The sequence below is a fragment of the Polypterus senegalus genome, chromosome 5, assembly GCF_016835505.1.
Source record: "Polypterus senegalus isolate Bchr_013 chromosome 5, ASM1683550v1, whole genome shotgun sequence".
Classification (NCBI taxonomy): domain Eukaryota; kingdom Metazoa; phylum Chordata; class Cladistia; order Polypteriformes; family Polypteridae; genus Polypterus; species Polypterus senegalus.
In genome coordinates this window covers 137,314,153-137,339,916 of record NC_053158.1, presented here as the reverse complement: position 1 = coordinate 137,339,916, position 25,764 = coordinate 137,314,153, and the positions used below count along the sequence as shown (strand labels likewise).

Sequence of the window (25,764 nt, the reverse complement as noted above, 5' to 3'; positions counted from 1 at the left end):
TTAAGGTTGATACACATATTCCATTCTTTGCTTTAGATTTATGGTAGATTGTTACCACAAGGGGCCGCCACCAAGCCCCAAACCACAGACACGATGTTCTCCAACACAATTCCCAGATTTTTATTTGCTATCAAACACTTTTAAAACAAGCACCAGCCAAAATACTCAAAAAGAAACAAATTCTCTTCCTCCTTCCAGTTCCAGTTGTATGTTGCCCTCTGCCTCACAACTCTGACCACTCAAGGTAAAACTGCTGGCTTCTTTTAAACAGGACACAGGACTGCCCAGGGTTAGGCTTCAGGGTCAAGTGGAAGTCAGGGTAGTCCTCCCTTGGACTGTCAGCATCCCCTTATTACACTCAAAGACCCTGACAGAGTTGTACTTCTGGACTCCAAGTCCCATACCACCCTATGGGTGTCTCAACTGGGTCTAGCTTGCAGGAATACTGCCACCTGTTATGTGGGGGAATGAACTGTTCCTGGCACTCAGAATTGCCCAGTCCATTTATCATCATTCTGTCTGTAATGGGATGAAGAATAAAAGGTGTTCCAGCTGGGCTGAGTCTCCACTCTTGCTGTCCTTCCACTATGGCCTCCCATCGGGGGAAGAAATAATACTCAGTCCCAAGTGGGACTTCTTTCCTTCCTCTTGGGCACCTACAAATTATACAATACGGTCAAGGAGAAGCATGTTACTTAACACATCCAGTGAAATATGTGATTAAAATACTGGCCTCTCTATGATCTGAGAACCTTTAGCCTTATTAATAATTGTGTTTTTAATCTGTAAAATGAAAACTTTGATTATAAAATTGAAAACTGCTTAGTTGCACAGCACACGAGTATGTCATTTTACTAAAAACTGCAAAAACTAGTTGGTAGTTTTGCAACAGTAACACATTTTGTTTCGTATTTAATGCATTTATATGATGGCATTTTATTATACTGAATTTGATATTACTTTGATTTGAATCTACTCAAATACGGAAAGTGTATATTTTTGAATGTGGACTACAAGTTCTGCTAACATTAGCCTGCCGCTGTGCTCTCTCTTTGTAAGATTTAAGTGCTTTCCACATACAGAGGGTGCCATCTACTGGTATAGTAGATGGATAACAGCCTTTTTATTTATTTTTTATATTTTAATGCATGAGATGAATTCAGGAGAAGATTAATAGATTATTAAATATTACAATATGTTCAGAGATCACTAGAGCTCAAAAGATATAAACAGACAGTCACTGGATGATGTTAAAAGACAAATTCTGACTTCCAAAAAGTGAACAAATGTGTCTATTCACAGTGTGCTGCAAAGCTGAAAGACATTTCTGCTTTCATTAAAATGAATGCTTTAAGGGCCATTATGTAAAATCATTTAACATTGTTGGAAGGGATAAAGACTAGAGAAAGAGGCCAAATCATTCAGGCACACAGGATTATGCTTACATTGTCTGCACCTTAAGCATGTTCACTTAAATACTGAATAGTTTTATTCTAAGATACTTATAGTATAATATTGTATTGTATAGTATAGTATTATAGAATAGCATAGTACAGTATAGCATAGCATAGTAGAGTACAGTAGAGTAAAATAGAGTATAAGAAATGATAAAATGAGTAACGTTATTACCTCACAGCATTTGGGCTCTGGTTCAATTACAGACTATGAGGCCTTTTATGTCATGTTTATATATTCTACCCAGATGTGTATGGATCTGTTAGGTGGCTTGCTGCAGATGTGTCCTGTCTAGGACTGCTTAGTACCAGATAAAGGACATGGACTGGTTCTGGCTCTCCAAGTACCTGATCAAATAAAAGCAAATGTACAAGTGGTTGGATTGTGAAACAAAAGTCAGTATCTGTCATGGTGTTGATTGCATGTTACTATGTTATTCTTAAAAGATTTAAAAGTTTAGTTTGGGACTGGCTTTTTTCTTACTTAAGGGCTGACTATGTCTCTGTTTTTGACGACTTGATTTCAGAAAAGCGCTTTGCTTGGACAAGAAGCCCTAAACACAAACAGAAAAATTTTACTAACTAGTGGTGAAAAATAATAATGTCAAAATTTAAGAAATGGGGGTAAAAGAACAAAGGAAAACTTAGAGTGTCTAATTTAGGTGTGCTTAGCACATAGTAACTCAGGTGTTGTTGGTACCTCTGAATAAATAAAAGAACCCACAGCAGTCTTTGAAATAACTTGGAAAATGACAAAAGTAATTGGCACCCATCATTGTTTATTCCGTAATAAATAAAAAATTAGACTGCTTTAGAGTTTTGATTTAACAGAATATTTCAAATAATTACACAAATTTAAATGGTATAGACAAAAATGATGGGACTCTTAACCTAATATTTGGTTGCACAACCTTTAGAGGCAATTATTCCAAACAAGTGACTCCTGTAGCTCTCAGTGAGACTTCTGCACCTGTCGGCGAGTAGCTTGGCCCACTCTTCCTGAGCAAACTACTCCAGCTGTGTCAGGTTTGAGGGGTGCTCTTTCCAGACTGTATGTTTCAGTTCTTTCCATGGATGTTTGATATGATTCAGATCAGGGTTCATAGAAGGCCACTTCAGAATAGTCCAATATGTTGTTCTTAGCCATTCTTTGGAACTTTTACCTGTGTGTTTTGGGTCATTACCCTCTTGGAGGATCCAAGACAGAGCTTTCTGACATTGGGCAGTATGTTTCACTCCAGAATGTCCTGATAGTCTTGAAATTTGATTGTTTTCTGCACAGACTCCAAGTACACTGTGCCAGATGCAGCAAACCAGCCTTAAAACATAACTGAGCCTCCTCCGTGTTTCACAGTAGGTATGGCATTCTTTTCTTAGAAACTTCTTTTTTTCATCTTTGAATACAGAGACGATGTGACCTGCCAAAAAGCTCCAGTAGTGTCTCATCTGTCCAGAAGAGTTTGTCTCAAAAGCATTATGGCTTGTTGATAATCAGTTTAGTGGATTTCAGTCTGCATTTTTTATGTTTTTCTTTCCATAGTGGAGTCCTCCTGGGTCTTCTTTTATTGAGCCCACTGTCACACAAAAAGTGATGGATGCAATCAGACACTGATGGACCTTGACCTTAGAGTTCAGCTTGCATCTCATTGCAGGATGTCCTTGGCTTTTTGTCTTCCATTTTCATTACACTTCCGCCCATTCTGGGGTCAATTTTCCTCTTGCAGCCACATCCAGGGAGGCTGGCTACAGTCCCATGAACTTTAAACATCTTACTAATATTTGCAGCTGTTGTCACAGCTTGGCTCCTAACACCACCAACACTTACTACACCCTCCCTTATCATTATGATGTGTCAGAAAGGGTTTGTCAGAATTGACATCAAGACAGCACACAAACTGGCAAACACTTTATCGACTGTCCTTTTCAATGACAAAAGCAAAAAACTGACCACAGAGACAAGAAACGCAGTTTACAACCTTCCATGCAATGCATGCCCAGCGGTATATAAACATCTAAAACACTCACAACACCTATACAGGAAATTTGCAATGCCGTCAGAAAGAGAAACCCATGGTCTCTGATTTACACACAAGTTCCACTGGACATACGTTTAACTGGGACACTGTGAATGTTGGCTGAATCGTGGCTCTCTATTGACAACCCCAATAACAGACAATTGGACTTGAACTCAGCATATGCAGGCTTAAAAAGAAGAACATCCAAATAATAAATAAAGACTTTATGACCAACACCTCGTGAACCCCAGCTTATTAAAACCACCTTACCCTTCAGTTGGTATATATTGCCTTTGACTCCTGTATGTATAATCATTTTCCTTTGACGATGACTCCCTGTAGGTTATCAAAAGCTTATAAATACAAAAAAACATTTTAAGATCTGCTTGTTAACACAAAGGGTTTGTCAGAATTGAGATCAAGACAGCAAAGAAACCGCCAAACACTTCAGAAGAGACTTCAGAAATCACATCCTACCCACATCCCACTCAGCATCAACGGTTTAGATGTGGAGACTTTTAGGAGTACCAAGTTCCTCGCTGTGCACATAACAGAGAAACTTACGTGGATGCATAACACCTCATCACTAATCAAGAAAGTCCAGCAGAGACTACACTTCCTGAGGCGACTGAAGTGAGCAACTCTTCCTCCTTCCCTCCTCACCATGTTCTACAGAGGAACCATTGAGAGTGTTCTGACCATCCGCATCACTGTCTGGTATGGCAACTGCAACATACAACTGAGCATGGGAAAGGGGCTATATAAATAAAATGTATTATTATAATTATTATTATTATTATTTTTATCCGACTGCAAGTGTTTGCAAAGGATAGTGAAGACAGCAGAGAACATTATTAAGGTGCCTCTCCCTTCACTATAGGAAATATTTTACAAACGCACTGTCTGCAAGGCCTGCAGCATTGTGCAGGACCCCTTATTCACCTCACATAGACTTTTCACAATTCTGCCATCCAAGAGAAGATACTGCCAGATCTGCCAGGCTGCAAGATAGTTTTTACCCCCAAGTTGTCAGACTACTTATCACCATGCTGCCCCCTGGGATCTTCCACACTGCTACAACCACCTCTAAAACATTTTCCTGCAAAGACTAGTGTGCATGTAGAAAAGAACTGAAAATCTTATACTGGCCTTTAAGTATTTTGACATTCTTGATATCCTCCTGCTGTGAAACATTCTGACCTGTCATTGTTCACACATGTCTTAAATAACTATGATCATACACTGATAATTTCTGTATTAACTATATCTATTATTTATTGATTTATTTATTATATTGCATATCTATTGACTATATTTATGTATCTAGATTGCATTGATATTGCTTACTATGCATCAATATTGCTGTTGCTTCTTTGTCTTGTCTTTGCACAATGTCTTGTCTTGTCTGTGTTTTAATTTTAAATTTTAATTTTAATTCTATTTTTAATTTATTATTTGCACTTCATGTTGTTAAACTGTGGACTCCGAGCTTTGCAATTTCGCCTATCTGTATACTTGTATATGGCTGAGATGACAATCAAGTTCGCTTTGGCTTTGGCTTTTTTGGCAAATGTCTAATCAACCAATCACATGGTAGCAACTCGGTGCCTTTAGGCATGTAGACATTGTCAAGATGACCAGCTGAAGTTCAAACTGAGCATCAGAATGAGGACGAAATGTGACATTAACGTGGTATGGCTGTTGGTGCTAGACAGGCTGGTCTGAGTTTTTCAGAAACTGTTCATCTACTGGGTTTTTCACACACAACCATCTCTAGGATTTTCAGAGAATGGTCTGAAAAAAGGAAAACATCTAGTGAATAACAGTTCTCTGAGTGAAAATGCCTTGTTGATGCCAGAGGTCAGAGGAGAATGACCAGACTGGTTTCAGCTGATAGAAAGGTAACAGTAACTCAAATAACCACTCATTACAAGCCATTTATATTTTCCTTCAAAGGCAAGCTAGGTCCTTCTTTCTGACATCATCAATGCTTTAAGACAATTTGATCATTTTAATACAACACACTGAAACACACTGAATTGAGCTTAGTGTACCTTTCCAACAAGTGGTGTTTTTCTTTCTGCTGTTTTTAATTTGGGTAAATGAAATTTCTTGTTTTCACTTTACTTACATTAACCCTATCTAATTCCATTTCCTGGTCATTCATGGCTATCTACAGATATTGCTAAGATAGGATGGACCAAAATTACTCCTTTTTGGTCAAGGGCACAGGGTGCTTAATTAGCAGGTCCTAGTCATTCAACATATGTTAAAACATAAACAAATTAATCCAGTGGAGGCACTTGTGTGGGTAAGTAGCACAGACCTTTTCATTATTTATTTACGCTTATCCTGCTGGTACTTATTACAGAACAGAAAGCTACTGCTTTTCACACCTACGCTTTCCCTGACTTGTCACTTGATGTTGTGGCACTTGCTGCTGTTCATTCTTGTAAAATATTACAGAATGTACTACCAACTTCACATTTAATTGAAATGTAGTTTCTTAACAAGATTTTTTTACTTTGTGTTTAATTGTTTTTGAATTCCAGTTTTTTTTTTCATTTGACCGGAAAAAATAAAATTACGTAATATTATCTCCTGATTATGCAGCATTGCCTTGGACGGGATGACAACTTTCTGGAGTTATGATAATGCCAGTGACTATTATCTCTCTTTCTGAATGAATTCCTTCCAGATCTAATGTACCCAAATGGAAAACACTAGTCATAAAGAAATTATAGAATGGAAATTTCTTAGACCAGTGGATTAAGTTAAAGAGTTTGACAGATAACTCTACTTGGGTTCTGGGATTTTAATGACACTTTAATAGGATGAAGAAAAATCTTTTTAGTTATCAGATCCTTTGAAGAAAAAGCATTAAAAACATCAGAAGAAAATATCAGCTCATTCTGTTTTTAGTTATATATTTCCTGCTTCACCCATTAAAAGCAATCAACAATGGCCCATGTAGACTGGGCAAGCTAGATTACCTAATCAAGTGCTTCAAAGAAGTATTTAGGTAGATTTATATTTGTATTGTGGTAAAGTGGGACGTTTTAAACTTAATTATTGTCAATTATAATGAAAAATAAAATGGAATTTAGGTGTACCTGTTGATCAGTTATGCACAGGTTCACTTTAGTCATCAAGTAGCGGCCTACGGGTAAATTATATGATTTTCCACAGGTAAGTCATCAAGATCTGACAATAAATGTTGCTTCAGTAATTATTTCAGAAGGATGTACTAATGTTAGTTGTGTTTCAAGAAAATTTTATAGTTTTTTTGCCTTGTAACAATGGCACCTTACAGCTTGTCTTATTCCATAGTAATTCATTTCCCATGTGTCATCTGTTTGCTGTGTCTGTACATCTGTGGTAAAATATACTTAAAAATATCAATGCATCTTTATATTCAACAAAAGTAATCATCTTCTGTATATAGTGTCATCAAGTGGAGGAATGACCCACCCCAGAAATGCTAAATGTTCGGACATCAGCTGGGTCATCTTGTTTAATCCTAACAAAATAAAACAAAAGCAGTGATGCAATGGCACAATCACTTTTCCTAAGCGACTAATGAAAAGAAGATACCACAAAGGATAACCGTTGCTTGGCTTTTGTTTCGGTTAGGAGGCAGCTTCGTCCTGCTGCCCTACAGATCAGGCTTTATAGCATCCAAGCTGGAAAGGGTGGAGTCAGTTGCCCTCATGGGGTGTCTTCTTTGACATGCGGAAGGAAAGGGAGACAACATGGTTAGCAACAGTGCCCCCTCTCATCCTGGGGTGGTATGACATACTTGTGGTGAGCCCAGAAGGTGCTCCTCTGACACACAAGCACAACAAAAATAGATTGATGGTTCTCTTCCTTTAAGAATTGATTATTGAAATCTTATCCAAGAATTGTCTTTTTTCTTTAATCACCATTTGCTCTTTACTTTCTCATATACATAGTGTAGAGAAAGTATAGGAATTGTGAAAAAATTCAACCTCGAAATTTGATGAATCGTGACATTTTAGACCTTCTTGAGACCAAAACTCGATAACTCGAAAATGCTTCGACCTAACTCAATGAGATTTTGTACTGTACACCTGCTTTATATCAAAAATAAGAAATCCTATTAACTTTGGACCACTTCCGGTACTGAATACATTCATGAATTTTCAAGTAAACTATGGTTATAACTACAGATAGATGATTCAGTTTTTGTATAGATATTAAAAATGATAAAAAGCAAAAAGATATGAAATTTGAGAAACATTACTCCTAACCAGAATTAGTATTTTATTTACACAACCATCTGAATTTTTTGTATCATGGAAATATAATTGTGTACATGATATTAAAAACTGTATTCAATATAACACATATTCTTTCAATAACTATTATTATTTTAATTTATACATAATCAGTTTAACAATAACATGTAAACATTGAACATGCCAGATGTAATGGGATCAATAAGCTGCTCATCGCCATCATGCTCCTGCTAATACATTTAATTTTATGATTTTTTTTTTATTTCTGCCATTATTATCATAATTAAATTTAGCTAAATGCAGTTTTACCTATAACAATGTATTGCAACAAATATATAATACTAAAACTGTTTTTAGGTGGGCATAATTCTTTTTACTTTGCACTTAATCTAGGTAGTACATATGCAATCATGAAAAAATTCCAGCACCTTTTTTGACCTCCCTAAGTGCAAACATATCATTTTAATATAAAGTTTTATTACAGTATAAATAGAGATAAATGATTGTGTATCGATATTATCAAATAGTTATGATGAGGAACAAAGAGATATGATATTTGGGAAATGACCTTTTCCTCTATCTCAGTATACGAGAATGTCAAGGGGAGCACGCTCCCGATTTTTTATTTAAGTTGCTCTTGTATACATAAAGAAATACTTTTCTGACAGTCACTATTCATGGATGTTTAAATTACGCAGACATGCAGGTGTCTTTCTCCTTGAATTACATTTATAAATATTTATTACAAGATATGGAGAGTAGCCAGATTCTCACAGAACTCCAATATGGTACTGGTTGAAACGGAATGATTTTCTCAGTTAGGAGATCTTAATGATTTGCGTTTTCAGATTCTCTGTTATGAGAGTACGCCAATATTTTTAGCTGTCATTTGTCCTGCTTAACCATAAGTGAAGGCAATAGTGAAAATGTTTTATTCTGCCACCTTTTCTTATACTTACTGTTCAAAGTTTTATGGCATTGAAGTTCTGGCAACCATTTAATTCATGTGCCATGATTTCCAGCTTTCCAGTTTTGTTTGTTTGTAAGTACTTCAAAACTGAATTTCTGTTGACTCACACTTCATAGACTATGTTTGTCTTTCTGGTACCCAAAGCTGTAAGGAGTGCCAGTGCTAGGTTAACTTTGAACTCAAGCAATACTTTCTTATGAGATGCAATCTTTGCACTCATAGCTCATTCACCACAAATATTTAGGTTCAGAGCACAGCATTTACAATACAATACAATACAATACAGTTTATTTTTGTATAGCCCAAAATCACACAGGTAGTGCCGCAATGGGCTTTAACAGGCCCTGCCTTTTGACAGCCCCCCAGCCTTGACTCTCTGAGAAGACAAGGAAAAACTCCCAATAAAAACCTTGTAGGGAAAAATGGAAGAGCCCTCGGGAAAGGCAGTTCAAAGAGAGACCCCTTTCCAGGTAGGTTGGGCGTGCAGTGGGTGTCAAAAGTAGGGGGTCAATACAATACAATATACACAACAGAACAATTCCTTAAGACAGCATAATAATAAAAATTTTAGAATTACGGTTTAACAGTAGATGATATGACATAATTAGGTTTGGATATTTTTAGAGTCCTGGAGACCTCATCCATCTAGCTGCCTCCCCATTTGGCCATGCCACGGCTGAAACGTTGCTCCGATGAAAGGACCCCTCTTTCCCATGATTCCTGTGATCCTCCATCAGGGATGACTTTACCATAGGCAGGCAAACAACTTGGCAGGTGGGCCGTGGCACCAATGGCCACATTTGGGTACCGAGAAAAGAAACAGAATAGGTGAGGGTTAGTATTCAAATATAATTATCATGTTACTTATGTTATAGTGCTAATGACTAACAACAGAGATGCAGTATGTACAGTTAATCAGCAGCTCTAGTCAGGATATGCTAAACTGAAGTAGTGAGTCTTCAGCCGGGATTTAAAGGCTGAGACCGAGGGGGCATCTCTTATGGAAGCAGGAAGACCATTCCACAGTTTAGGGGCCCTGTAACTAAAAGCTCGACCTCCCACTGTTATTTTATTAATCCTTGGAATCCTAAGCAGACCGGCATCTTGAGATCTTAATGTGCTCAGGTTTGTAAGTCATGATAAGTTCAGACAAGTAAGCGGACCTTGGCCATTTAATGCTTTATATGTTAAAAGGAGGATTTTGAAATCTGCCCTAAACTTAACTGGGAGCCAGTGTAAAGATTTAAGAACTGGGGTTATGTGTTCATATTTTCTTGTTATTGTAATAATTCTTGCAGCGGCATTTTGGATTAACTGGAGGCTGTATAGAGAACAGTTTGAACAGCCAGTGAACACCGCATTGCAGTAGTCAATCCTACTAGAGATAAATGCATGAATTAATTTCTCACAATCCTGTTTATTTAGAAAGCCTTAATTTCCTAATATTTTTAAGATGGAAAAACATGTTTTGGACGACTTTGTAATATGCTTTAAATGACATGCTAGAGTCAAAGATAACTCCTAGATTGCGGGCTGATTCAGTAAAATTAATTGGGATTCCAACTGAGTTAAATGACAAAAAAATATTGCTGTGATCAGCGTCATTCCCTCCAACAATTAACATCTCTGTTTTATCTGTATTTAAAGACAAGTAGTTCTCATTCATCCATTCCTTTAATTCACTAACACAACTAATTAAAGACAACATCGGAGAAACTTCATTTGATTTAAATGAAAGGTATAACTGGGTGTCATCTGCATACGAGTGAAAATTAACATTATGTTTCCTAATGAGAGATCCCAGTGGAAGCATGTAAAGTGAAAACAGTAAAGGTCCCAGTACTGAGCCCTGCGGACACCATATTGAACTTCTGTGTATAATGATGGAGTACTGTCTGCACATTTCTGTACATACTGGAATCGATTTGATAAATAAGAACTGAACCAAGCGAGCACGTGGCCTGTAAGCCCAACATCGTTTTCTAGCCTGTGCAGTAAAATAGAATGGTCAATGGTGTCAAATGCTGCACTTAAGTCCAACAACATAATTACAGTGGAATTTCCTTCATCAGAGGATATCAGAATGTCATTTACAACCCGTGTTAGTGCGTTTCTGTACTATGACCAGTGCGAAAGCCAGACTGGAATTTCTCAAATAAATTGTAATGCATAAGGTGTGACTGAAGCTGACTGGCGACTACTTTCTCTAGTATTTTAGAGAGAAATGGTAAATTTGAAATAGGCCTATAGTTATTTAGTATGTGTGGGTCTAGGTCTGACTTTTTAAGTAAAGGTTTAATGACTGACACTTTTAGTGCATCAGGTACGTGCCATGCAGTAATGAACTATTGATAATGGTTAGAATAGGCTGCAAGAACATCCATTGCACTTTTTACTAGTTTTGTTGGCACTGGATCTAGGGAACAAGTAGTGGGCTTCATTTTAGTAATTAAAGTTAAGACTTCCTGGTGAGTTACAGGATTAAAATTATTAAAGTGCTGAATGCAATGTGCAACAGGGTCTGCTAAGCTAGTATTTGGTTTGTACTGTGATGCTGAGATCTGGGATCTTATATTTTTAATTTTCTCATTGAAGAAGTTCATAAAGTCTGTACTGCTAATATCTGTTGGTATTTTGCACTGTTGATCTGAATTCCCATTTGTTAATTTAGCCACTGCTCTAAAAGTACCCTAGGATTTTTATTATTGCTATCTATTAATGTAGAATAGTATTCTGAGCGAGCTTTAAAGAGGGCCTTTTATATTTATTTACACTCTCTGTCCATGCAATTTGAAAGACATGTAGCTTTGTTGTTCTCCATCTGCGCTCCAGTTTTCGACACTCTAATTTAAGAGCTTGAGTATTTTCATTAAACCAGGGAGAGTTTCTATGTGCTTTGATCACTTTTGTTTTTAGGGGAGCCACTGTGTCCAGAGCATCTCTCAAGGTCACATTATAATGTGATGTTAGCTGATCTAAATTGTTTTCCACGTTTACATTTGATGTTAACTGATCTAAATGGTTTTCCACAATTACACTCGACTTACTCAAGGTATCTATAAATTTTGAAGCAGAATTACAATCTAGATGTCGCACTGTCTTTGTTTTAATCTGCGAGTGCGCTGGCATGGGCAGAACTAAATCAAACGTAATTAAGAAGTGATCGGAAATAACTACATTTAATGGAGTAATATTTAAATTTTGAATTTCAACTTTGTAAGTTATAATTAAATCTAATGTATGGTTATGATTATGAGTTGGACCTTTGACAATCTGACAAAATCCTACTGAATTTAACAAATAAGTAAAACATTTGCTAAAAGTGTCAGTTTCCACATCAATGTGTACATTAAAATCCCCCATCAGTACTACGTGATCATAATTTATAGCCAAATCAGACAGAAGGTTGCTAAATTCAGTCATGAACAATGAATATGGCCCTGGTGGTCTGTAGACTAGCACTATAATTGTGTTGGAATCTGTTTTAATATTTAAAATGAATGCCTCAAAGGATGTAAAGTTGCCTAAATTTTTAGGAGTGATTTGCATTTATCACTGATATTGTTCTTTCTCTCTATGCCTCAGACCCTGCTTTGATTTCATGTGGTACAGAACTGCCAGCAAATGGACGCTCAGCGGGTAACTGTTTTATATTGCATGAATTCAAGTTCAAGATTATTGTGATGTGTACATATTGTACATAGAGTGGACTAAGTCCTTATGAAATGGCCCAGGATATATTCAACTGATCCTATTAAATGCTTTGAAAAGTTTGTTTTGCCCACATCCTTTATCCTTAAAAACATTAACTCATTATAAAGTACACTTGTTGACTATAAAACAATAGTTGATTCTTAAGATTTCAACTCTGCACTCTTAATGTTAATTTTTCCTGCAGATAAAATATTTGGTCTTTTTTTCTATTCTAAGGGATTCTCTGTCAGGTGGGATGGTGACAGTAAGAATGCCACCAGCAGTATGGCACGGGGACTTGGACAATGGCAAAACAACACAGGTAATGAAAGTGCATCTCTCAATGGCAGTTTGAAAAAGAAGGGGAGGCTAAGGAGTACAATCATCACTGCCAATATCAATGGTGATTTGGAAACAAAACCACTGAGGTCACATAAGTCAGAGCCAGGCTATGGTTGGCAACTGCTTGTCACCAAAAGAATATCAGGATATGGTTTCCACTCTTACTGTTATAAGTTGGCAAGTCTGAAAATTTAATTATGCCTCTAATATTTATTTCCTGTGAATCTTTTTTGTTGTTTTAGCTGTTTTGAATATTACTTCTGGATGGGTATCTTTCTTATAGGTGACTTCTGGAATGAAGTAAAATTTGTTATTATTACATTTTCACTTTTCCGCAACATCATTTTTTTATTTTTTTTTTTATTGCGGTAACCATTTTGATGGCTCCATTTGCCGCACACACCGTTTTGTTTGTTTGGGGTTGCTGTCCCGGAAGTCACATTATGTGATTTTATAGATGCAACGCATATAGTAATAAATTAGCATATCAGATATTTTAGTTTGAGGATGAATAAAGAAACTTTCTACATGTGTTATTAGAGAATTTTGGTTTTGAAAAGTTCCACATTCACTTTTGACTTTGAATTTTGGTTAGCGTTTTGGCATTGACATCTGGTATTCTGACTTTTTGATTCTCAATTTGATTCTGCCATTAAAAGTTGATTCATCTCCTCAACTGTTTCACTTTGTCAATACTGCTCTGTTCTTATGCAGTACAATCATTTCCCTTTCCCCAGGCTGTCCAAAAGTTAATTAACCATTTTTGCCTGGATTTTCTGTTTTTATGGGAAACATTATTTTGTGAGATATTCTACCTTTGGGTAGAAAATTATCATGATTATTATACAATAGCTTCCAAATACTTTAATCTTCTCGAAGAAATAAAATTGAAAGTGGAGCTACTTACTATGTGGTGCGCACAGTCCGGAAGCGTCCATTTTCCAGTCTCTCCAGTCTGCGCTAATAGTAGCACACTCAGTTCCAACGGCTTCAAACGCACCTGTGCTTTACAAAAACGGCTGCATATTTATGTACTAGTAATAGGATGTCAGGGCAGAAAGGGTTAATTAACTAAAATTTCTTGTCCCCTTAAGGCAAGCAAGGCAAAAAGGTGCAGAGTCGTAGCAAGGAACAACACACAATCTAAACGGTAATATTAAATAGTTCTTTACTGTGTGGTTACTTGCAGAACCATAATTTGACAAAGAACCAATTCCTCTTGTCACACATGTGCGCTTAGGAGACAGTCAACAAGCCTGGAGGTGAGTGATATATTGTCCGACGGGGAGTTGAATTGTGATACTGATGCCTCTCTCTCTACCTTTACAGAACCAAAGAGGGCAAATAATAACACACAATCACCATCAACAATACCAATACTCGAAAAGGGCTCCGCAACAACAACTCCTTCAGATTCATGATCACTTTCATCTCCCACAGATGTCGTCACTTCCGGTCCCTCGGCGATTACGCCACTTCCGCCAATACTGATGATGTCACTTCCGGGCCAGTAATGATGACATCACTTTTGACCAATCCCGATGACATCACTTCCGGTCCCACCATAATGACGTCACTTCCAGTCTCAGCTAACTTCCTGCCACATCATTTCCTGTAGCCATTTTTTCCTCTGTATAAAAATGAGCCTCACATCATGGTTGAGGTCAAATGTTTGATGTATTTTTTCATTACAGTTTGACCAATCTGGATACCCGAGATTATACGGGGCAAAACCCCAAACCTTTGCAACATGTTGTGAACGTTATTTATCACACTCTATATGGTTTTTTTTGGATGAACTTTGTTCTTTGGGCTTTGAAAGGGTTCCTAATGTGGAGGACAAGACAGAAATCTTTAATATACAGCAGGCTTGTAGGCTACTTAGATTGATGCTGACAGGTCAAAAAACTCTGAACTTAGTCTGTGTTAATTATATTCTGCAAGAGTCCTTTAAAAATCATAATCTCATTTAAATTTTTCAAATACATTATCATTTATTCGTGTTTACTTATGGAACCGGTTACACATCTCAAAAAATAAGCCTTATCTGGCACCTTCATATGGATGGTTCCTTAGGAAACCAAACATGTTCTTCTTATGGCTCTGAAGAATAATTTTTGATTTTAAGTGGCACCCTTAATTTTAAGAGTGTAATGCTGTGGCCTTACGGTTAATGGAGACTCTGTTAGTCCTAGGATGTGATTTCTGCTCTCACAACAGGAAAACTGAGTTTAGAGTTATCACGTAAACATATTTGGAGCTACAGTATATGTGAGCTGGGCCAAGATATTCAAGCATTCAAGTAGTTTAGAATCATCACATCCAGTAGTTGTAAAATAAAAAAGATAATTTGCCAAATTAACAGAAAAAAATATTTTAAAAGTACGTAACTTCAATACTCTTTCCAGAAATCACTACCTTATTGTGATGGAAAGGTTAATGTTCCCTGTGACACTGGGAGTTATATTGTCTGGAGCAGAAGCTCCTGAGAGGGCCACCCAAGGCAAATTGGTCCAAGGTGAGGGATTAAGCAAAGAGTGATTCACAGACCCTAATTATACAGTTCTACAAAGATAAAATAGAGCTCTGCCTGGTATGGGGTCACTGAGGCCACCATCTGGAACCAGGCCTTGGTAGAGTGCCCACAAGCCAGTGCCTGTTGGCTGGGCCTGCCGCATAACCCGAACTTGCCACGTGGGACTACCCTCCTCTGCGTGCAACCCCTGCAGGAGGAATAGGGGCCAGATGAGATGTGATCTGGGCAGCAGATGAAAGCAGAGGTCTTGGCAGACTGGAAACCATACACTTAAACTGACTCTTGGGGCATGGAATATCACCAACCTATGTGAGGAAGAAGCAGAAGTTGATGGATGAGATGGAGCATTAACAACTTGATATAGTTGGGCTCACAGGCGACTTCAATGCAAACGTGGGTAACAATGGAAACACCTGCAGAGGCTTGATTGGGAGGGTAGGTCTGCCTGATCTAAACATGAGTGGACTTCTGTGCTAGGCATGGTTTGTCCAAAACAAATATCATGTTTGAACATATGGTTGCTCATAATTGTACTTTGTAGCAGAGCACCTTAGACCAAATATTTGTGATCAATTTTATAATCGGCTATATGTTTGTAACACTCTGGCAAAGATCAGTTGTCAACTTATCACCACCTGGTGGTAAATAAGGTCAGATTGTGGAGGAAGTGTCTGAACAGACTTTGAAAGCCTATGCGAGTAGTGAGTATGGATTGGAAACATCTAGAGGAAACTTGTGTCTAAAAAATTTTTATCTCCCAACTCCAAAAGAACTTTACCCACATTCCTGGGGAGGTTGAGGACACAGAGTGCAAATGGATCTCGTCCATTCAGGAAGCAGCTGACAACAGTTGTATATCTGCCTCTTCTGGTGGCAACCAAAGGTGAGGAATGCCATCAGGCTGGGGAAGGAACCCTACTGTGCATGGTTAGCATTGGAGACAGAGAAGTACTGACAACATTGGCAGTAAGGAAAGCAAAATCCCAGGTGTGGTGGAGCCATGGAAAACAACTAAGAATTGAGCTTAAAGATATTCTGGTAAGCCACAGGCATCTCAGAAGGAGAAGGCTGGGCTTCACCCAGACTGTTCTCAGCAAGGCTAGAGAAATGTTGAACTGGATTGAGAATGTAGTCTATTGGAGGAAGAATAACTTTATGGAGCTCCTGAACCTGATGGGCATAGCATCTTTGGAGGAGGCATAGCCAGAAGCTGATGGGAAGTCAAAGCCCATTTCCCTGAGGGAGGTCACTGAAGTAGTTAAGCAGCTCCACAGTGGCAAGGTCCTAGGGGGTGAATGAGGTCTGTCCAAAAATGCTGAAGGCTCTGGACATTGTTGGACTGTTCAGTGTTGTGTGGTTATCAGAAACTTGCCTGGAGTGACAGACTGGGGTGGTGGTCCTGTTCCTGCTATCAGGGGATCACATTCCTCGGCCTCCCTGGGAAAGCTTACACCAGGGTATCAGAGAGGAGACTCCACCCAGTTGTGGAACCTCACATCTAGGAGGAGCAATGTGTATTTTATCCAGGCTGTGAAATAGTGGACCAGCTCTTTATCCTTAAGGGGATACTAGAGGAGGCATGGGAGTATACCCAATTGGTCTATACAGTATGTGTTTTGTAGACTTACAGAAGCCATATGACCATGATCCTCAAGGGATTCTGTGGGGCTGCTAGGAGAGTATGGGGTTCCGGGGCACTTAATAAACGCTATACTGTTCCTGTGTAATCACAGGAGCTACATATTATGAAAAACAGTAGCACCATTCTCAGTAAGTGTAGGACTCGGCCAGGACTATGCTTTGTCTCTTATCCTGTTTGTGATTTTCATGGACAGGATATCAAGATGCAGGCAGGAAGGAGAGGGGAGAGTGGCCTTAGAATTGCACCGCTGCTTTTTGCAGACAACGTGGCCCTGTTGGCTTCATCGAGCTGTGAAATCTAGCATACATTAGGACTGTTAGCACTTGAGTGTGAACTGGCAGGCATTAGGATCAATGCATCCACATCTAAGGCCATGGTCCTCTGTAGGAAAAAGGTGGACTGACCTCTCTAAGTAGGAGGTGAGTTGCTGGCTCAATTGGAGGAGTTTAAGCATCTCATGGTCTTTTTTATGTGTGAGGGGAAAGGGGATATGAGATCGACAGGCAGATTGAGGCGGTGAGTGCTATTATACAGTTTCTATACTGATCCATAGTGGTGAAGAAGAAGCTAAGCCTGAAAGCAAAGCTCTCAATTAACCAGTTAATCTGTGTCTCTTCTCTTACCTGTGGTTATGAGCTTTGGGTAATGAATGAAAGGATTAGATAAGCAGCAGAAATAAGCTTTATCCACAGGGTAACTGGGCACTCCCTTAGAGACAGGATGAGAAGCACATACATCCAGGAGGGGCTCAGAGTAGATCCTCAGACTCTACACATTGAGAGAAGCCAATTAAGGAGGTTCAGGCATCTGATATGAATGCCTCCCAGACACCTCCCTGTGGAGGTTTTATCGGCACAACCAGCTGGGAAGAGACCCCAGGGAAGTCCCAGGGCTGAATTGGAGAATTATATATCATACAGTCGATAGCATGGGAATGCCCAGGGATCCCACAGTATGTTTTGGCAAGTGTGGCTTGGACTCACTGCTAAGACTGCTGCCCCTTGACCCAGTCCTGGATAAGTGGTGGAAAATGAATAAATGAATGAATAACTTTATTACCCTTTCGTGTTTCAGTAATAGCATCAAAACTAAGTAAACATGAGCTTTTCCAGGCATTTAATGCAATGTATCAAAATTTCTGATTTTAGTATGATGTTTTGGCATACAGCTCAGGAAACTTTGAATTGTTTGCTCCATCCGGCTGCCAAATGCACACAACTCACACTGTTTTGAAGAACAGCTGCAAGTTATCAGCTTGGCTTAACATCTATATTGGAATAACTGAGACACAGCCATGAATATTAATGCTAATATTATATTATTATAAAAAATTAAAAAGACAAGGTACAATTCAAAACTGTAAAAATATAATACCATAAACCACATTCACCTCTACTGAAAAGAAAATGATTGTATACTCCTTGTACCTTTTTAGTGCAGATTTAAAACACTGTAGTTTTAAACATTGTATGTTTTGAAAATGAATAATACATGCTATTACACAAGTCCTGCGTGTATTTAAAATCCTTAGTCAGTACAAGTAACAAAGCTTTATCATTACACAAAGTTTACTATCAGCTTTGAACACTGTAAGAGCAGTGAAAAAAGTCTAATAAAAAAAAAATTATCCAGCATTAGAATCATTCACAGTAGAAATTCCCTGTGAACCTCAAATTTGTGGTCAATCAAAACTCCCAAATCTGTCCTTTGTGGCCACTCAATGTAGCCAGAAAGTGTGACAAATGAAGTTCAGCAGGAATACAGACAAAGGAGCAACTAGTAAAGGTAGACACTAAATGAAATGAAGAAGCCGCTGTTCTTTTGATAATGTTTATAAGTAGTTTTTGGTAAAGCCAAAAGGTTTCATAGAATTCATGGAAACAGAGTTCTGACTATTTACAGACACTTTTAACAATCATTTAATTTGTCCATCTACTTAAAAAAAAAATTTTGGTCTCTATACTGTAGTAACATTTTCAATGAGTAGAACAACGTTTGCAATTTTAGTTGAAATGTAAAAAAAAGCTTCAAAATATTATATACTGCTCAAAAAAATTAAAGGAACACTTTGAAAACACATCAGATCTCAATGGGAAAAAATCCTGCTGGATATCTATACTGATATGGACTGATATGATAATGTGTTAGGAATGAAAGGATGCCACATCGTTTAATGGAAATGAAAATTATCAGCCTACAGAGGACTGAATTCAAAAACACCCCGAAAATCAAAGTGAAAAAATGATGTGGCAGGCTAGTCCATTTTGCCAAAATTTAATTGCAACAACTTCAAATCATACTCAGTAGTTTGTATTGCCCACATGTGCTTGTATGACAATGTCGGGGCATGCTCCTAATGAGATGACAGATAGTGTCCTGGGGGATCTCCTCACATATCTGGACCAGGCATCACTGAGATCCTGAACAGTCTGAGGTGCAACCTGGTGGCGTTGGATGGACCAAAACATAATGTCCCAGAGGTGTTCTATTGGATTTAGGTCAGGCAAGTGTAGGGGCCAGTCAATGGTATCAATTTCTTCATCCTCCAGGAACTGCCTGCATACTCTTACCGCATGAGGCCGGGCATTATCGTGCACCAGGAGGAACCCAGGACCCACTGCACCAGATTAGGGTTTGACATTGGGTCCAAGGATTTGATTCCTATACCTAATGGCAGTCAAGGTGCCATTGTTTATCCTGTCTGTGCATCCCTCCATGGATATGCCTCCCCAGACTATCACCTCCAAACCAGTCATGCTGAACGATGTTATAGGCAGCATAACATTCTCCACGGCTTCTCCAGACCCTTTCAAGTCTGTTACATGTGCTCAGGGTGAACCTGCTCTCATCTGTGGAAAGCACAGGGTGCCAGTGGTGGACCTGCCAGTTCTGGTATTCTATGGCAAATGCTAATCGAGCTCCACGGCAGTGAGCACAGGGCCCACTAGAGGACATCGGGCCCAAAGGCCACCTTCATGAAGTCTGTTTATGATTGATTTGTCAGAGACATTCACACCAGTGACCTGCTGGAGGTTATTTTGTAGGGCTCTGGCAGTGCTCATCCTGTTCCTCCTTGCTGAAAGTAGCAGATACCAGTCCTGCTGATGGTTTAAGGACCTTCTACAGTCCTAGCCAGCTCTCCTAGAGTAACTGCCTGTCTCCTGGAATCTCCTCCATGCCCTTGAGACTGTGCTGGGAGACACAGCAAACCTTCTGGCAATGGCTTGTATTGATGTGCCATCCTGAGAAGTTGGACTATTTGTGCAACCTCTCTAGGGTCCAGGTATCCTCATGCTACCAGCAGTGACACTGACCGTAGCAAAATGCAGAACTAGTGAAAAAACAGTCAGGAAAGATGAGGAGGGAAAAATGTCATTCCCCTCCACCTGGGGGTTTGAAGGGTCGTCTCATTGTTGCCCCTCTAGTGTACCTGTTGTTAACTTCCTTAACACAAAAGCAGCTGAATCTGATTAATGACCCCCTCTGCTACTTAACTGACCAGATCAATAGCCCAGAAGTTTGATTAAAAAGTGTTCCTATATTTTTTTTCAGCAGTATATATAAAGTATAGCATTCACACTGATTTTGTGCAACACATGCATCCCCAGCATTAATACAAAAATTCTGTCATCTTCAAAAATACTTTAATTTTTGACAAAATGTATGATTTTGATTTGTGAAGTTATGTTAATTCTTTTTTGATGAAATGTGTTGAAATAATTAGAAACCAAGTAATTATTACATACAATTTTGATTTAAGGATCAAAACTAAGGACTTTTTTAATATTTGGTTTCAATTTCAACAATATCTGTACCTCAGAATTATTTATTTTTGCTTTATTTAACTTTGCTAAAGGTTACTATTGTGGAATATTTAGTTCTTGTTTAGCTGCTTTATATTTATTTCACAACTGCCCCCTGCAAACATACATTAACATACAAACATTAGAAAAATAGGAAATATAAGAAATTTGACAAACAAGAGGAGACCACTCAGTCTATTTCCTGTAGTCATTGCCTAGCAATGCTAATGCAAAATGGTAGCACACATAGCAAAACAAATATGGCATTGCAAAAAGATGTGACCTCATTTTGTCAACATTACTGATATATTTGAGTCACAATATAACCTCAGAAATGCAATCCTAATGTTGCAAAACCCCCTAACATGACAAAGAACAAATGAAAAAACATTAAAGGAATTCTCCACCCAAAAATGATTTTTTAAATATGTTAGTTACCCCACATAGTTTGTAGAAATGGTTAAGAAAAAATGTTAATCTCATGTTTTCATGCAGAACAGAGAGAAAAAAGTTTATGATATAAAAGGGATGTTTACCATTGCTGCAAAAGAGCAAAAATAATCAAAATGTCAATGAAGAAAATATCACATTACACTCTTAATAATAATAGTAAAATACCATAGGAACCCTGTTGGGTGGTTCTTCATAGCTCCATTGCTTGACAGAGAACCATTTCATTCTGGTGAAGGTTGTTTGCATATGAAGTTGGTTCTTTGTGCTTTGAAAAACTTCCTAATATGTACAAAAAAAAAAACCAAAATAAAATCTTTGATGTATGTTGGGCTGCAGGACACTAACTAATTAAGAAAACTTGGACTTTGTCTGTCTTACTGGACATGTACAGCAAGGGTCCTTTTAAAATCAAGACCCATTGCTATTTTTACAAATCTGTTACCGTCTGTTGATGGTTCTTTACTGTATGGAGACTTCATTTCTGGAACCTTCATGTTGATGGGTCTTTTGAAAACCAAAAATGGTTTCCCTATGGCATCATTCTTAAGAACTACTTTATCACCTTTATTTTTAAAAGTGTACTTGTGTTGGATGATCTATGGGTCTTCAAGTTGTACACTCATTTGTGTCTGAGTATGTTCCATTTTCATGCATGAGATTGTTTTTTGGAAGTTATTTATTTAACAATATTTTAGTAGAAACACAAGTGTTTGGAATGTTGTAAGTATATGACTAGATGACTTGATATGTGGATTATGGGACACGAGTAACGTGAGATTTTTTCGTGCACATTTTCAATATTATTCTCTTTTGTCTGGTGTTGGTCACTGTAGATGTAATTTATATTTTGAAACTTTGCTATATCCTTTCTGCATAAAAATATGAGATTAAAAAATTTTCTCAGCCAACCAAACTACATGTGGTAAGTAACATATAAAATATATTTATATATATTTAAATATTGTGATGTCCAGGTACATACAGCCGCCCCAACCTTGACACAGACGGGCAGGACACTAATTCTAGTCCACACAGCACACGATTTATTTACACAGTTGCCTTCCACTGCACACAAGGCAAGCACAGTCTTTTCGCTGTCACCTTCCGTCCTCCCCACAGGCTTTGTCCTCTTCCTCTCGACTCTGGCTCCTGACTCCTGGTGACTGGCCCCTCTTTTATAGGGCACCCAGAAGGACGTCAGGGGCCCAACGAGCTTGTTCTGGTAGCTCTTACAGGTGTGGCAGAAGTGCTGCCAAATAGGGCCCAGAAAACATCCATGCGCCCCCTTGGTGGTGGTCACGGGCCCCAACAGGGTTGAGCTTATATGCTCATGACACATGGCCCGGCTGGAAAACAAGGGAGCTGCCATCTGTCGGTCTGTGGGAGAAACTGTCCTGGAAATACTCTCTCCCCCGTTCCTTCCATAGTCAAGGTATTCTGGCTGTCTGCCACAATCTATACATATAACAGGCAAAGCCCTCACTGACTCATCACTAATTCTTCCACTTTCCATATAGGTAGGAAGCAGAATTTTCACGTGCTCATTGCTTGCAGTGTACTTACAAAAGTTAGGTATGTTTCATGTCCTATTGCAACACCCAAGGTGGGGAAACAGGTATACCCCCTAAACTGTATATATAAATACTATTTCTGCGACTTCCAATATATGTAGGAAGCCCAAATTTCCCATGCTCATCCTTTACACTGTACTTACAGATGTTAAGTATGTTTCCTTTCGTGCCGTGTCCCGTAATGAACTTTCGAAAATAACGTCTTCTTTTTGACGGTTCTCACCATTATGCCGTAAGGAGTTTCGGAACTGACCTCTCCTTTTGGTGGTTTCATTCCTTATTTCCATTAACAGACAATTTATTTCATGGCAGAGACGCACAAGGGCCACCCCCGGTCCCCCTTCATTTTTCCGCACAGCCGCTGTCCTACCACCTACTGGTTGGCTCCCTGCCTATATACATTGTGGTATCCGGCCGGGGCTGGAGCCTCCTCCAGACTGCGAGAGGGCGTCCGCCCTGGTTATGTTGGGGGCCACGGGTACAGGGCTTAGAAGCCCAGCCCTGTAGGGACCCATGGCCACCACCAGGCGGCGCCCCGGTGCCTGAATATCCCTGGAGCCCAGCACTTCCTGGTGTGGCGGAAGTGCTGGGCTCCAGGGATATTCAGGCACCGGGGCGCCGCCTGGTGGTGGCCATGGGTCCCTACAGGGCTGGGCTTCTAAGATGACAGAGGACACCCGGACGGCTTCCGGGTGCGCAGCCGGCACTTCCTCCACACTGGGGCGTGGCTACAGAGGAATGCCGGGAAGCAGCTGGAGCCCATCCGGGTTCCTATTTAAGGGGCCGCCTCCCTTCAGTCGATGGTGGAAGTCGGGTGGAAGAGGACGGAGCTAGAGTGAGGACGGGAGGCGGCCAAGAGAGAGGCACAAAGACTGTGAGGCCTGGACATTTGGGGGAACGGTGCTGGAGGCACTGGGACGTGCATGGACGTAATTATTGTAAATATAACTGTAAATAAACGTGTGTTGGGTGAACTTAAGATGTCCGCCTGTCTGTGTCCGGGTTCAAGCCCACAACATGAACGACATCCCGCGCTAATGTGCCTCCTTACTTGCTTCCTTACTTTCCTAAGCTGTTCATCATGCTCACTGCTCCCTTTTTCTTTACTCCAGCACTTCAATCCTGTTATTGTTGGTCTTGCTTCACGTCTTCCTGCTGGTGACTCCTGCCTTTTCATTGCAATCATCAAATCAAGTTTTGGGTGGAGAATTCTTTTAAATAATGTTAACAAAAATAAAACAAAATGGGATCTTAACAACCTAATACCAATACATACAGGTAACTTGTTCACAATCTTTGTGAATATGTAACACACAATGCATTGTTTTGGCCTATACCACATTTTATTTATTTATTTTGTTTTGCTGTTAATGCATACATTTAGATCTGTTTCAACATGCTATGATTTTAGCTGTAAGGACTGAGGTTATTTACTCTATTTGAGAATTTAGTCAGCAAGATGGTGATAAAATAGGGCAGGGCCCAGTTTAGCCATTGTGCTTAAAATTGCTTTTCTTGATTGCGTGTTGGTTGGTGGGGTCTGTAACTTTGATCGACAAAAGGCAGAAGGTGTTTACTGATTTATGGTGACTACACCAGTGGGTGACAAATCTGAGTAAATAGTGATTTCTGATTGGTAGTAGAAAAGATTTTTGAACAGTGGGAGCAGCAAAAGTCAGTCTATGAACAGCAAAGCCCATAGTTTAGCGTTTACTTAAAATGAAAAATAGGATTTAAATGGTGAGGTGAAACAACATACAGCATATACTCGCATATAAGTCGAGTCTTCAACACCGAAAAATGGATCATAAAATCAGACCCGACTATACACCCTTTCAAAAATGAAACACTTAAGTTTTTTTTTTTTACATCTTCTTGGCTCTTCCAATCTTGCACCAGTTTTTCAGATACATCAAATTTTGTTGCAGAAGTGCGGTTACCAATTTCATTTGGCACTTCAACGACTTTTAATTTAAAACCAGCTTAATGTTTTCTTCTGATTGAACGCTCCATCGTAGATAAGGTATGCTCTTACAGTAAAGGTGTATGAGGGTTGTGAGATACAAAAAATATAAAACAGAGCAAATGTCGCTTCAGAATAGTGTGGTCATGTAGGCACAATACATAGAAAAAACAGCATTGTGCTCCATGGTTACTCTCTGGTAGGCGTTTATAATTATTATAATCTCTTGGACCAATTGCGCGGGTTTTCTGCATTCGACTTATATGACAGACATTATAAAATACTGGAAATTGTGCGGTAAAATCAAGGCTCAACTTATCCGTGGGAGAACTTAAACACAAGTACTGTATATACGGTAATTACAATACTGTAGTCTAATCAGAACATGCACATAACATGAATTAGCGGTTAGTTGACAAAAAACAGTAATACGATTGGATTTTTGAACTTTTTCTACATGTCTGCAGTCAATGAACTAAGGTTGCAGGGTGTAGTGTATGTATGTGCATGTGGAGGTGCTATTACCTTGCTCTTTGCACCCGGCATGATATACATTTACAAAAGTAAAAATTTAAATGTATGACTTTTGCCTGAAGGACTCCTACTAGTTCTGACGATTTTTCAATTTTGGCTGTTGTCCCAAATAAAAAAATGATGCATTACAAAAAAAAGACTTAGATGGAAGTCAGGTTATCGTGATAAAGAACAGCAACTGACAGAGTGAGAGAAACAGCCACCTGAATTGCCAATAATTTAAGAGTTTTTGATTTTTTTTGGATTCTAAGCACCGTTTGTGGGACTTGTCTAAGGAAATGGTAAACACGCACTGAACTTAGCAGACTATTAAGTCATTACAAAGGGTGTGGAACTTCATTTTAAAGGCTTCTGCCTGCACAGGGTCCAGAAGGTTTCCTGCATTTTAGATGATTACTACTTTCTACGCTAGTTTGACGAGATTATTTAAGTTTTGTTTTTATTCAATTTGTTTTTATTTGTTCATTAATATTGACCATGGCCTTATAATATTTTAGTAATAATTCTCACTATAAACGTTGATGAATGA

The 25,764-nt window shown here is 38.8% G+C and overlaps 1 long non-coding RNA gene across 1 annotated transcript; it reads left to right on the top strand.

Moving 5' to 3' along the window:
- The first annotated feature begins 12,282 nt into the window (after nt 1-12,282).
- Nucleotides 12,283-14,287, top strand: LOC120530007. The gene is made up of 3 exons (XR_005633869.1): nt 12,283-12,337; nt 12,629-12,713; nt 14,063-14,287. It is a non-coding gene; the product is annotated as an uncharacterized LOC120530007 (long non-coding RNA).
- The last annotated feature ends 11,477 nt before the right edge of the window (nt 14,288-25,764 follow it).